The following is a 14,899-nucleotide window of genomic DNA, read 5'->3' as shown; positions in this document are numbered from 1 at the left end:
AATAATGTCAGATGATGTTGTGTCTACTGAGATCCTGGTCATCTCCAATTTTGTGGGAACAGCACAGATTACAGGCAGGAAATGGTGCAGTTCGTATTTCCAAACTTCAGAAACAGAAATTATGCCCAATCTGGTTACAAACTCTCATTTTTAATTCTTCATATCTTAAAACCAGGGTGGATAAAAATCAATGATTTTTTTTAAAAAAATAAAAAAAATCGGATTTTTTTGATTTAAATCGGATTGTTTTGATTTAAATCAATTTTTTTGATTTAAATCGGATTTTTTAAAATAAAATGCTTTTCGAGGAAAATATATTGCCATCCAAAGGTTATTCCATCATGAAATAAAGATTAGTTTTTTAATTATGTAGAATAAGGTTGTATATGTTTAATTTTTTGGGTAAATAAATTCCATTAATCCATTCACAATGTCATGCTCTTCCAGAGGTTTTTGTAAGATTATTGGGCAGTTTCTCTGCCTACAAGATATTATCACAGATGCTTGGTTTACTTTTGCAGTTCTCAAAACTGAATTTGACTCAACAGAGATCACATGCCTCTTCTTCACAGCAAAAATGTTATAACATGAACAGAGTTGAGAAAAAGACCTTAATCCTATTGTTCAACAAACCTATGAATACAGAAACAACCCCTTCAGTGCTAAATTTCAAGAAGTTCAGTGAATAGAATAGAAACAATATTTTTCTGATTGTTTGGAGTGGATAGTATTTAGGTTTTTCATGTGTAGGCTGGGCTGACCGTCTAAATTTCTTAAAATATATATATTTTGTTTTTGTTTAACCAAATTAGTTAACAAGCATGCAGCGCAGTCTTAAGTGCTCCCGGCGCCGTGGTGTGCCGGATCCTCCAGCGCCCTCCCGCCCCGTTCCGCCGCCCTCCCACCCCGTTTCCCAGCGCGGTGGGCGGCGCGCGCCACGCGGGTACAACAGGCGCTGCTGCTCGGCGGGCGGGCAGGCGCAGCTGCGCGGCGGACCGGTCGGCCAGCAGGTGGGCGCAGCTCGCGGCGCCCTCCTGGCGGGCCGGCGCCATGGTGCCCTGCGCCACCCAGCCTGCATGTAGAGCCAGGCCTGCAAGCATGGATGTTTGTTTAAGCAAATAACATATGCTGTAATGTTATTGTTTCAGTTGAAAAAATCTATATAAATTGTTATTATTAAGGTAATTGTCACAGTGGCCGGAGTGGACTACTTCAGAGTAACGACGCTACGCAGCTCTGCATTTTATTCTTTTATTGGTGCTGCGTATTTACAGTGCTCAAGTCATTGCTATTTACACGGAGCGATGTTGTCAGTCGGTTTCAGAACCTCCTAATGGCTTTTGGCGCGTCTTTCTCCAACACAAAAGCTTTGGCAGACCCATCCTCTTGCCCCTCCTCTTCCTGCGTAATTCTGGAGTTGGAGGGATGGGTCTTCCCCCCTTGCTTGCCCCTTCCTGTCCCACCTGGGACCCTGGCTCCTCTACCTTGCCTGAGCCTCGGACACGACTTCCTGCTTCCCCACTGGAATCGGAACTCTCCCTGCTTTCCCCTTTGCTCGGGGACGGGCTTGAACTCAGGAGGGGAGGGACTTCGCGATATCCCCTGTCCCTCACATCCACCCCCCTCCCAAGCTCTCCTTCACCCCTCCCCAGGCCCCCCCCATGTGTCGGTGACGACTGGAAGCCTAAGAACTCAGTGCTCTCCGAGCCCGTTGGTGTGAATACCTCCCCCCAGTCCTGCGAGCCCCCCCCTTCCGCCTGGGCGGACGGGAATCCCAAAAAGTCCGTGGCGTCAGAGCTGGTGGGGGTAAAAACGTTCTGCCAATCTGCTCCTTCCTCTGACTGGGTGGATCTCGGTGACACCCATACCTCATCCTCTGGTTCCTCAAACTCCGCTTCCCAGCGCCATGGTGAGCTGCTCTCCCGTGCCTCCTCCTCCTCCCCCTCCCTTTCCATGTGCCAGGGCCTGGGTCTGTGGGGAAAGAGGGCGTGAAATTCTTCCACCAAGAATTCCTCCTGTATCTGAGTGGCTGGGACCCATTCATTCTGGGACGGTGGAGCATCCTCCCATGCCATGAGGTACTCCAGTCCCCCCACCCCCCACCTTGAATCCAGGATGGCCGTGGCCTCATTGAGTTGCTCCCTGCCTTCCCTCTCCCCCCCTCCCTCGGGGGTTTGTTCGCTGTCTCGGAGCCTGCTGCTTTCCCTGTACGGCGACAGCAGCGATCTATGAAACACTGGATGCACCCTCATGTCCTCTGGCAGTGCCAGCCTGTATGCCACCGGGTTTACCTGTTGCGTGACCGTGAAGGGGCCCAGCCTTTTGGGTGCCAGCTTTTTGCACCTCCCTCTGGTGGGAAGGCCCTCCGAGGACAACCACACCTTGTCCCCCACCCTGATGACCTCCCCTTGTCGCCTGTGGCGATCTGCCCCCTTTTTGTACGCTTCCTTGGCCCTCTCCAAGTGTTCTCTGAGCTGCTGGTGCACCGTCTCCAGTTCCTCTGCCCAATCCTCAGCCTGTGGGCCCTCCTCCTCCTCCTCCTCCCTCTCCCTCTCTGGGAAAGATCTGAGGTCGCGCCCGTAATTGGCCTTAAAGGGCGACACCCCTGTGGAGACGTGCACTGCATTGTTGTAGGCAAATTCTGCTAGTGGCAAGCGATCCACCCAGTCCGTTTGCCGCTGGCTGACGTAGCATCTCAGGTACTGCTGCAGAATGGCGTTGACCCTCTCCGCTTGTCCGTTGGTCTGCGGGTGTCTAGCCGTCGACAAGCTGACCTCCACCTGCAGGAGGTTCATGAGCCGCCGCCAGAACCTGGAAACAAATTGGCGGCCACGATCCGAAATAACCCTTAAAGGTAATCCATGCAGTCTGAAAATGTGATCAACAAACAGTTTGGCTGTCTCTTCTGCCGAGACTGCCCTGGCACACGGTATAAAGTGACACATTTTGGACATAAGGTCCACCACCACCAACACTGCAGTCTTACCCCTGGACGAAGGCAGATCTGTGATGAAGTCCATGGACACCACTTCCCACGGCCTGTGTGGTGTGGCTAAGGGCTCCAGCAACCCTGGTGGCGCTGCTCTGACCACCTTCGCCCGCTGGCAGGTGGTACAGCCCCTTACATAGTCTCGAACATCTTCCCGCACCCCTGGCCACCAGAAGTGTCTCATGACTAGGTGAGCGGTTTTGTCCCTTCCAAAATGCCCCGCTGTAGGGTTGTCGTGCATCTGCTTGAGGACCGTACGTCGAAGCTGGGTGGTGGGTAGGTACAGCGCACCCTTGTAGAAAAGCAGCCCTCTGCGTTCTGCAAAGTCTTTTGCCTGCTCCCTCCCCCCTCTCAGTTCTCTGAAGATGCGGTTGGCAAATTCATCCGCTGCCGTCAGTGCTGTGAGTTCTGCCTCGCTCACCACAGCTGCTCCGCAGGACCATGCCGACGGGGGGAAAATGTGCCTTGGGGCTGGTGGCGCCTCCTCCTCCATGTACTCTGGCTTGCGGGAGAGGGCATCCGCCCTGACATTCTGCTCCCCCGGGATGTAGTGGATGGAGAAGTTGAAGTTCGAGAAGAACTCTGCCCACCGTATCTGCCGCTGGTTGAGCACCCTGGCAGTTCTCCAGAACTCCAGGTTCTTGTGGTCTGTGCACACCTGGATGGGGTGCTTCGCGCCCACCAGGAAGTGTCGCCAGTGCTGGAACGCAGCGTAGATCGCAAGAAGTTCCCTATCAAACACTGTGTAGTTGCGTTCAGGCTGTGTCAGCTTCCTGGAGAAGAAGGCACAGGGTCTCCACTCCCTGTTGGCGTCCAGTTGCAACAAAATTGCGCCCACAGCTTTTTCAGAAGCATCTGTCTCAATGCGTAGGGGCGCGTCCTGCACCACATGGAACAGGTTTTGGTCTGAGGCGAACACTCTCTTGAGGCTTTCGAACGCTGCTTGCGCCTCTGGTGTCCACTTGAACTTCTGCTTGCCTCTCAGGCAGTCCGTGATGGGAGCCGTAACGCGAGAGAAGTTCTTGATGAACTTCCTGTAGAAGTTAGCGAAGCCTAGTAGGCGTTGGGCATCTTTGCGCGTCCTGGGGCTGTGCCAGTCCAGGATGGCCTGCACCTTGTCCTTGTCCATCGCCAGCCCCTTGTCTGACAGCTTGTAGCCCAGGAAGTCCACCTCTTTGGTGTGAAACTTGCACTTCTCCAGCTTCACATACAGGTGGTGCTCCTTCAGGCGTTGCAACACCTCTCTGACATCTTTCACATGCTGCACTGGGTCATTCGAGTAGATAAGGATGTCATCTAGGAAGACCAAGCATTTCCTGAAGAGGAGGGACCCCAGGACGTGGTGCATGAAGGCCTGGAAGCATGCTGAGCCCCCTTGCAAACCGAAGGGCATCACCAGATATTCAAAAGAGCCCAGAGGCGTGAACATCGTGGTTTTCCATTCATCTCCTTCCCGGATCCTGATCAAGTTGTACGCCCCCCTTAGGTCCAGCTTGGTGAAAATCTTGCCCCTGCGTGCCGCTGTCAGGAGATCATCCACTCTGGGCATGGGGAAAGCCACGGGCTCTGTCACCGAATTCAGCCGTCTAAAGTCCACCACAAGACGGCGCTGTTGCGTGTCTTTCTTGTCCACCCAGAAGACCGGGCTGCCCCCTGCTGCCTTGCTTTCCCTTATGAACCCCCGCTTGAGGTTCTTGTCGATGAAAGCGCGCAGATCCTCCAGCTCCTGGTCTGACATGGCGTACAGCTTGGCTGGGGGTATCGTCGCCCCTGGCACCAGGTTGATCTGGCAGTCAAAAGGCCTGTGCGGGGGTAGGTGGTCGGACTCCGCTTCGCTGAAGACCTCCTGCAGGTCCCAGTACTGCTTGGGTATTGCCTCACCCCCTTTGATATGCATGGTGGCCACCGTGGCTATCGGAGGCCCCTCCCCTGGTTGGTGCTGCATGCAATGTTCCAGACAAAAGTCTGACCCAAACGTGATGCACCTCTGGTGCCAACTGATGGAGGGGTCGTGGCGCGCCAGCCAGCTCATGCCTAAGACGACGGGGGGGTCTGAGATGGTGGTGACGTTGAACGCCAGTGTCTCTGAGTGCCTTCCCACCGTCATTCTCATGGGGGGGGTTTGATGTGTGATGGCCCCTCCCAGCAGCTCCCTGCCGTCAATGGTTGCTACGTGCAGAGGAAAATCCAACTGCAAAAGCTGGATTTGGTGCTCTTCTGCAAAGCTTCTCGAGAAGAAGTTGGCGGACGCCCCACTGTCAATTAAGGCGAGGACCGTCAGGGGATAGCCATTTGGGAGCGTTAGCGTCACTTCTAGAACCACTCCTGCTCTGGGAGGGGTGGGCTGGCTCTGCACCTCTCTGTGCGGGTGGGCGGGCTGGGGCTGTTGTCTGCTGACTGTGCCTGGCTGCTGCCCCTTGTCTCCTGCAGCCAGGCTTTCCCGTTTCCCTGCTGTGGTGCTGCGTCAGTGGGGGAGGGCACCACCGTTCCCGCCTTTCCTTGCCACTCCCTGCGATGTGGGCAGTCTCTGACGAGATGCTGGGGTGAGTTGCAGAGAAAGCAATTCCCGCCCCTTCCCTCCTTGCGTCTTGGCGCCGCTGGGGTTTGAAAAGCCCGCGCGCGCGCGCTATCAATCTGCATGGGCTCCTGGTCCTGGCTGGCTCCAGGCGTGGCCTGAAAGGGTTGTTGAGGGAGTGGCTTCTCCTGCGACCGTGGGAACCAAGCCCGCTTTGCGCGCGTCGCTTGCTTGTCGTTCCACCGGGATTCCTGCCTCACCCCCACCGCCAGAGCTGCTTTGCTCAGCTGATCCATAGTACTGGGCTTTGGACCTCTCGAGAGTTCATCCTTCACCTCCTCGCTCAAACCCAAGTAAAACGCAGCTTGCATGGGAGGCGAATCCAAAACCCACCCCAGTCTGTGCACCAGCATGGTGAATTTCGCCCAATATGCGCGAACTGTCATATTTCCTTGGCGTAAATTATGCAGTTCCTCCTTAGTCTGGTCCAAATGACTATCGGACGAATACATCGTCCTCAAACCTTCTAGAAATTGTTGGACATTTTTCATGCAAGGATTCTTGGTTGCGATTAATGGTCTTAGCCACTCCCTGGCTGCTCCGGTGAGATGTTCCACAATAAACGCTACTCTGTGCTCATCATCGGGGAACTCATTCTGGTGCAGCTCAAGAGCATACACGATCTCAGTCTCAAAGCCCTGAAACTCCTTCGGGTCTCCATTGAACTTGCTTACAAGGGTCCCTGCTCTCCTTCCTGGCAGCACTTGGACTTGGGGAGCCCCTCCCGCCTTGTTTTTCTCTGCATCCAGCTTGTTTTGGAGGTCTACCGCCACCGCCCTTAAATGCTGCTCTTTTTCCTGGAGCTCTCTCACCTGTTCCGCAAGTTGTAGCCGGTCGTCCTGGACCTTCTTAGTCTCCTCTTTAGCTGCCTTCAATTCTCCCTGCGCCTGCAGCGACAGCTGTTGCAGTTCTAGCTGGGCTTGCTCAGCGATCTGCCGCCACTTCTCCGCCTCGGACACGCTCATCCCGGCAACTCCGAAGTAGCCCAAAAAGGATTAGGAGGTTGCTGTCACAGTGGCCGGAGTGGACTACTTCAGAGTAACGACGCTACGCAGCTCTGCATTTTATTCTTTTATTGGTGCTGCGTATTTACAGTGCTCAAGTCATTGCTATTTACACGGAGCGATGTTGTCAGTCGGTTTCAGAACCTCCTAATGGCTTTTGGCGCGTCTTTCTCCAACACAAAAGCTTTGGCAGACCCATCCTCTTGCCCCTCCTCTTCCTGCGTAATTCTGGAGTTGGAGGGATGGGTCTTCCCCCCTTGCTTGCCCCTTCCTGTCCCACCTGGGACCCTGGCTCCTCTACCTTGCCTGAGCCTCGGACACGACTTCCTGCTTCCCCACTGGAATCGGAACTCTCCCTGCTTTCCCCTTTGCTCGGGGACGGGCTTGAACTCAGGAGGGGAGGGACTTCGCGATATCCCCTGTCCCTCACATCAATGATTATTTTTCTCCTTCCTAAGTACAACAGTAAAGTTGTCCAAATATGAATGATTAACCTATTAAACTGGGGATAAAAAACTAATATGAACAGTTGTTATTCTAAAAATCTTCATCTACTTGCATATTAAAGTTATACCAGCAAAAATTAGTCTTTATGTAGAAAACTATGATTTAAATCAAGCCTTACTGACTAGTGATTTAAATCGTGATTTAAATCGTGATTTAAATCAGTTTGATTTAAATCAAATCCACCCTGCTTAAAACATATATCCATTTATGAAAAGAGCATCTTTCAAACTTATTCACAACCTTATATTTTACGCTGCTCTCTTCAATGTTGTCAGTTTTCAGCCTCAAAGAGATAAACAAATTCCATCCTATTGTGATGTCATAATAGCAGCTCGCTGATCCCTCCAGGGACCTGACTTCAGCTTCCAGGGGGACTTTCCCCAGACCAAATTAAAGAAGCTTTACAGGGATTTTGCAAAGTTCAACCTTTCTCCCCTTTACCCTGCCTTAGGGGGAAAGTTTTAAGTCCGATTTTTGGTAATTAAAAACTTCGTGTCAGCTTCCCGGCTTCGGGCAAGTTAACTGCATCTCAATTTGCTCAATGGGGGAAATTGACTTCCTTTTTTAATCTCCTCCCGTGTCCAAATCTTTTCAATTAAGCATTTTAAAAGCCTTTTCCTTTACTCACGTTGTCCAGTGTTTTCAAATCCTTTGAGTCTGGAAAAATCCACCGCTCCACAGGCTGCCATCTCGGAGCTTCATGTTGCGAGGGTAGCAGATTAACTCAAGGCACCATGCCTCCACTCCGCTCACTCTCGTCTCCCTTAATAGGGCGTACTGGGGAGTGGAGGAGACAGAAAAAGGTGCTGCTGAGTCCCCACGTCTCCATAATGCTTGATCTGAAGCTTTTTTGGGGGGTCTGCGGCGCTCTCGCGGCTCCCCCCTCCCCCACAGCGCTAGAGAATCTCAGAGCTTGAGATTCTCTCGCTGGTCAGCAATGGTGGTAGACCGGAAGTTATAGGGTTTTTTTTACTTTTCTTTAGGAAAAAAATAGAAAAGTTTTTACTTTTCTTTAGAATAAAAACAAATTAAGATCCTACTTGTTGAACTTAAAGTTATCTGAGTTAATGTTTTAGGCGATTCTCCACTGAATCTATATAAATACTAGACTGTCCCTACTGGGATCTAGCATATGGAAAGCTGGGCTGCATTTTGTGTTTGCGAAGAATATAATATTTCAGATACACATTGCAATGTTTACGCTATGTGAACTCTGATTATTTCCCTTAAATCTCGAGAAAGCTGCTGATTTTCCACTGGAATGGTCTTTACATGTGTTTATTTTCTTTCTGCTACATTAAGTACCTACTCAATTAACAGCTATTAAATTATTTTTATTTGTTTAATGGATTTGTGGGCTAACTTTTAAGAAAATCATGGCATCAGTATCTAAGTAACCCCTTCATCAGCCCTGCAAGGCAAGGCAGAAGTGACGCTCTCATATTGCAGATAGGGTGCTGAGGCTTAGTGTTCCATGCCCAGGGCCAGGGCCACTAAATAAGTTTATGACCAAGGTCAGATCTGAACGAGGATTATCTAGCTCATGGGCTTTATGCTACAGTATGCAATGTTTTAAAAGGTAGTTCCATAAAAAAGAGGAGCAATTATGATTGGGACCGCTTGCCGCCAAGTTAACTTCTCATTCGCTTTGAGTAGTTTTTAAATTTCCAAAAATCATCTTTAAATTATTCCAATTCAAATTATCTACACTTCAAAGAAATTCAAAGAGCTTTGCTTTAAGAGTGATTTTTGTCTTTTTAGTGCCTTAAACTCATGCTGGGTTAATGTGTACCTTCAGGGCAGAATGTTTTGCTCTGAATTCTAAATGCTGGTTATTTCTATTCAGATAATGAATAGTGTTTGCTGGAAGGCTTATTCTCCAAGTAGAAAAATGCCATTTGTACTTGAGCTTCTTTCAGTTGGCTCAGAAAGAAGTAGGCAGAAGCTGCATTTGGTAAAGCCTTGTGTAAGGGACAAAAGGTACAGAGACCCCCCTTCCATCCTGAGGAGTAGTTCCTCCACCAGCAGCAGCGCCAGTGGGGAGGGAGAAGAGTCCGGTGGGGAAGGAGGAAGTAGGGGACAGAGCTCTGGCAGGATAGCAGAGCCTCTGTTGCACGTGAGAGAGGAAGAGAGAGCGGGGGAAAGGGGGGAGAAGGAAAACAGGGAAAGGAGACCCTCTTTCCCTCCGGTTCCGGAATTACGCAGGAGGAAACGCGGAAGGAGATGTGGGGTGCCCAGACTCTTATGTTGGAAGAAAACGCGGGAAGCGCCATTCCAGGGTTCTGACCCAGACTGAGAACATGTATCTTGTACAGCTCTAGCACTGTAAATAGCCTGCACACAATAAAAGCATGAAAAGGCAACGGTTTGGAGAGTCGTTACTCTAGAGTAGTCGCAGCGCCTCCTCTGTGACACCTTGTATATAAGCTTTCAAAAGTTACTCACCTACAAATTTTTTACTAGTTTCCTGGGGGCTGGCAGGGAAGCTATTTAGCTCACAGCTTATGCTGGGCATAGGGGAGTGGGCTTCCCTTCCCTGGCAACCTGTTTTGATTTTTTTTAATAATAATTTTTATTGATTTTAATATAGACAAAAACAAGACAAAACATAATATATATACTCCGTCCCTCCATCCTCCCTCCCCCCACCAGTCCACCTCTGCCACCAGTAGGACCCGTAGGCGTTGAGAGTCAAAGGCGGTCCATTTTAAGGCTGGGTTTGTCCTCCCCCCTCCGCCCCGGCCCCCCCTGCCACCAGGAGGCCAGGGGCGGAGGAGTACTAAGGTTTGGATTTCCCCCAGCTGATCCTTCAGCACACACATATAAAACAAACAAATAAATTTTCCAATTCTTATTTTCTTAACATTGTATTTGTGACTTCCTCGAATTTCTTCTTCCTGGTTTTCTTAGTTTCTTAATATAATTATGGCGGATTTTCTATTCTTAACTCAAAATCTTTTCCTTAAAATAATCACTTTATCCTCCTCCTCCTTCGTGCCCCCTCTCCACGGGTCCCCTCCTGCCACGAGAGGAACCCGTGAGGTGCGGCCTTCCAAAGGAGATCCATTTTTGTGTCTGGGTTTCCCTCCACCCCTTCCTCCCCCCTCAGAGCACCCCCTGCCACCAGGTGCTTCCGAGTAAAGAGAGGAAGAGAGGTAGCTCTCTGCCCAGACACCTATCTAAACATAAAAATATTTAATACAAATCTAAATTTTCTTTCTCCAACCATTCTTCTTTCTCCCTCCAGAAAATTCAGTTATTATATACAATCATTTCTCTATCAAAATCTTGACATTATACTTTTAAACACTCTCCTTCCCCCTCCCCCGATGTCTTTCCCCCAATTGGCCAAACATTTCCTTTAACATGCCAGGATTTCAGAAACCGTTATTCAACCAGCCTAAATACCTCTTAACTAGAATTCTCATCCCACACCACATCTTTCCCATTTCCAAATCCAGGCCTCTGTCCCCCCCCCCTTCTGCATTTCCCACTCCTCAATCATACGTCTCCAAATTTCAGTCCTTCCAGGCTCCTCCTTTTCTTGAATCTTCATTTCATTTTGTTGTTCATTGGCCTCATCTTCTTTCTTTTCAAGTCCTTGTTGTGCATCATCCAGAACCTGTTTTTTATAATCCAACTCAATTTCGACATTGTCCTCTATTTCTTGCTCCTTAATCTTGGTCTCGCATTCAAAATTGTCCTCTAAGTCCTGATCTTGAACCACAGTCTCTGTACATGATGAACTGGAATGTTGCAGTTTCTTGTGGATGTCTTTCAGTATATGCAGATAGTTCAGCACAGCCTCCTGGAAGGCTAAGGAATAAGTTGTTTTCATTCTTTCTCTTAACCACAAGCAGGCAGGAGATTAGGAGACAAAAGGCACTGGAAATTTCCTTCCTGCTACATCTTGGCTGTCCTTTCCCATTGTCTTTAACTTCTCCATATATCAAATCCTAATTCAGATTGACTTAAATTTAACTTCTTCTTGTAGCAAATTATACCATTCAACAGCAATTTAATAGATTTGTCTAGTCTTTTAACAGCTTTGACAGCCTTTGACAGCTGTCAAAGCACTTTCCTCCTTAATAGCTGGTCCTCAAGGGGTGCCGACTCCGGGGGGGCTGAGAAGGGTTGCCAAAGTCTTTCTTTCTCTCGGGTTCCACAATCAAACAGTTTCCCTTTCGGCTTAGGAATATTTATTGCGCTTCCTGATTATCCATTAGGAAGAGATCGACTTCCGTTTTTTAAAATCTCCTCCTGTTTTTCCAAATTGTTGCCAAATTTATCTCAGAGTTCCAATTAAGGGTTCCACTTACTTTTTTCCCCTTGGGTTTTCTTTGGAAGAATCCGCCGCTAGCAGACAGAAGACTTGAGGCTTCGCTTCTTGGAGGTAAGCTGACGTCCAAAATGGCTCCCGCGACTCTTCACTCCGCTGGCTCTCAGGGGCTCTACTGATTCCCTGGGCAGCGGAGGAATCGCGAACCGGAGCTCTGCTGGACCTGCGCCCCCGAGACGCTCTTCCCGGGGTTCTTTCGGGGAATCCGCTCGCCCTGCGGATTCCCCCCCCCCTCCGCGATGCCAGGGACCTCGGAGCTCGAGGTCCCTGCGTCTTCTAGCTGGTGCGGCGGACCGGAAGTCTCTCTGGCAACCTGTTTTGAATCACCGGGGTGGACAACCCAGGGCACCCGTACATTATGACAGTAGGATGTGTAGTCAGTGATGAGGAATGCTACAACTTGTATAAGGAACTCCTTGACCCCATTATTGAAGACCGACATGGAGGCTAGAAGCCTACAGACTAGCACAATTCTGATAACTTGCAGGGTGGCGACGATCTGGACCCCAACTACGTCCTGGGCTCACGTGTCCAAACTGGTAGGAGCACCCGTGGCTTCTGCCTGCTGCCTCATTACAGCTGGGGAGAGAGGCTGTATTGAGAAGCTGCCCGTGGAAGCTTTGGCTAGCCTGGAAGGGGACCTGAACGGGAGGTACTATGCTCTGAAAAACATGACAGATGCGGAACAGCAGCAGCTCATTGATGATCACTTCCTCTTTGACAAGCCGGTCTCTCTTCTGCTGTTAGCCTCCGGATTGGCATGTGACTGGCCTGATGGCAGGGGCATCTGGCACAATGACAACAAGACATTCCTTGTGTGGATCAACAAGGAAGATCACCTTAGAGTTATTTCTATGCAGAAAGGTGGAAATATGAAGGAAGTTTCCACCCACTTCTGTACTGGGCTAACACAGATTGAAAACTGCTTCAAATCCAAAAACTACGAATTCATGTGGAACCCTCACCTGGGCTACATCTTGACCTTTCCATCCAACCTCAGCACAGGCCTCCGTGCCGGAGTGCACATTAAGCTACCCAACCTTGGCAAGCATGAGAAATTTGGCAATGTCCTCAAGAAGCTGAGGCTGCAGAAACGGGGCACAGGTGGTGTGGACACATCTGCGATGTGAGGCATGTTTGATGTCTCTAACGCCGGCCGCCTTGGGTTCTCCGAGGTGGAGATGTTACAGATGGTGGTTGATGGGGTGAAGCTGCTGATCGAAATGGAGAAATGCCTTGAGAAAGGCCAGTGTATTGACAACCTCATCCCAGCTCAGAAATGAAAAGAACTTTAACGCTCCAGCTCTCCCCCATGCTTCTTCCTAACTTATTGGATAATTAAGGAAAAAAAATAAAATAAAAATGCTCCAATCAAAATCCTGGAGTCGAAAGAGAAATTCCCACTTAGTAACACTTGTAGAAAGTCTTCCATCCATATGTGTGAGAGTTTTTTGATGGCTGAAATGTCACAGAGAAAATGAAATAAAACAGCTAGTAGCCATTGATGGATTTGAAAGACAATTCATGGAGATAAGGCTGTCTTAGTTAGTGACCATCACAACATGTTGTGGTTGGGAATCCCATAGTTTTATCTGCCTTTAATCTTCCAGTGTTCAGCTTTGTTGAATGACCCCAGGTTCTAAGAACCAGCAGTTCTTGCAGCATAGGAACCTGTCGTTATGCCTTGTCAGAGTATTTTAAAAAATGCATTGTTTCATAATATTAGTTAATATTATATAAAAAATGAATACTGTAAACGTCAAATTGGGCAGCTGGAATGGCTTGCTAGTCAAATGTAAAATCAAAGTTATAATTAACTTTTTTTCCTGAAGACTATTCCCAGGGAGTGCATATGCAAGCAGCTCTTCAGGCATGTTAAAATTAATACGATAACACTCCACACCCCCAGTCTAAATTATGTAAAGGAAGTTCATGCTATTGAGTTGTCACATCTTGAAATATTTATAGATGTTCTAATAAAAATAAATTCTAACTAAAGCTTTGCATTTTTTTTAATATAACATTTAAACTGCCCTTTGTGTACTTGATTTCCCTCCCCCCCTTACAAAGTAGTTCAGTACAATTACTTTTGGCCATTGGTAGCGGTGGGGGAAATTGAGATGTTGATTCAGCACAAAACATTGACATGACATACTTTTTCGGTGTATTAACATGTAAGTGAAATAAACATGACAAATGAGATCTCAGTTAATTTAGGGCAGCCAAAAACTTTCTGGAAAATCCATATTACATTTTTTGTTGCAACAAACTAACACAGCTGCCCTTTCTGCAAGTTTTTATTAGGGTCCTAATCTGTCAGCCAGTTAAACAATTCAGTTTAAGCATTGTGTACAAAAATTGGTAATCAGATAAATGTATCTGCTTATCACTGCAAAGTCTGTATATTGGATTATTAAAACATATTCCTGCCCTCCTCCTCCTCCTCCTTCTTCTTCTTCTTCTTCTTCTTCGATCACTTGTAGCCGAGTAAGATTGTCTTTCATGAACACGGTCTTTAACAGTGAGTCTATAAGTGACTGTGGAGTAAGATTGGTAGTACAATAGCTTTGTAAACAAGCATTTTGGTTTCCCTACAAATGTCCCAGTCTTCAAACACTCTGCACTTCAATTGGGAGAAAGCTGCAGTCGCAGAGCTCAGGCGATGCTGGGTTTCGGCATCAATTTCGGCCCTTCTGGAAAGATAACTGCCCAGGTGGGAAAAGTGATCAATACTTTCCAGCGTTACACCATTCAGTTGGATTTGTGGTGCTGCAGTCGGGTTGTTTTGTGCTTGTTGGTGCAGCACTCTGGTCTTTTGAATGTTGAACAATTGGCCAAGCTTTTTGTAAGCTTCTGCGAAGATATTTAGGATGGCTTGGAGGTCATCCTCTGAGTGTGCACACATTACATAGTCATCAACATACCGTGTTTCCCCTATTTTAAGACGTAGTCATAAAATAAGCCGTAGCAGGCTTTTAAAGCATTTGCGAAATATAAGACATACCCCGAAAATAAGACATACCGCCAAGCGCCCCAGCACGCCGGCCACGGCAGGAGGAGGAGGAGGCCTGCTGGGTCGGCGCCCGGAACGGCTGCTGCAGTGCTACGCCACGCTGAAGGAGAGTGCCGAGCCAGCAGCAGCAGCGCCGGCCACAGGAGGAGGAGGCAGGCACCCGGAACCAGCAGCTGCTGCAGTGCCGACAAAGTGTGCAGCAGCGCCGCGCACCCCAGCGGCAGTGCTGTCCTCATCCTCCCACTGCTGCTGCTGGGCCAGGCGGAGGTGAGGCCGCTGCTTGCCCCTGGGGGCTGCGGAGGAAGCCGGGCGAGGACAGCTGGGCAGAAGCAGCAGGAGAAGGAGGAGGAGGAGGAGGAGGACAGCGCTGCTGCTGGGTCCCGCTGGCTCGGGGCGCACAGCGCTGCTGCACACTTTGTTGGTGCTGCAGCAGCCGCTGGTTCCAGGCACCTGCCTCCTACTCCCACTGCTG

General features: G+C 49.1%; 2 protein-coding genes and 1 pseudogene across 2 annotated transcripts in view; all 3 read left to right on the top strand.

Annotated features, from left to right (window-relative positions):
- MAD1L1 (mitotic arrest deficient 1 like 1) overlaps positions 1 to 14,899 on the top strand; it is a 492,750-nt gene that overhangs the window by 50,898 nt on the left and 426,953 nt on the right. The gene's annotated exons all lie outside the window — the stretch shown is intronic.
- Positions 1 to 14,899, top strand: part of SNX8 (sorting nexin 8) — a 238,329-nt gene that overhangs the window by 107,189 nt on the left and 116,241 nt on the right. The gene's annotated exons all lie outside the window — the stretch shown is intronic.
- Positions 9,919 to 14,456, top strand: LOC118092534 (creatine kinase B-type-like; annotated as a pseudogene).

Source organism: Zootoca vivipara, chromosome 14, assembly GCF_963506605.1.
Source record: "Zootoca vivipara chromosome 14, rZooViv1.1, whole genome shotgun sequence".
In the NCBI taxonomy this organism is placed as follows: Eukaryota; Metazoa; Chordata; class Lepidosauria; order Squamata; family Lacertidae; genus Zootoca; species Zootoca vivipara.
This window is presented reverse-complemented; position numbering and strand designations above follow the sequence as displayed.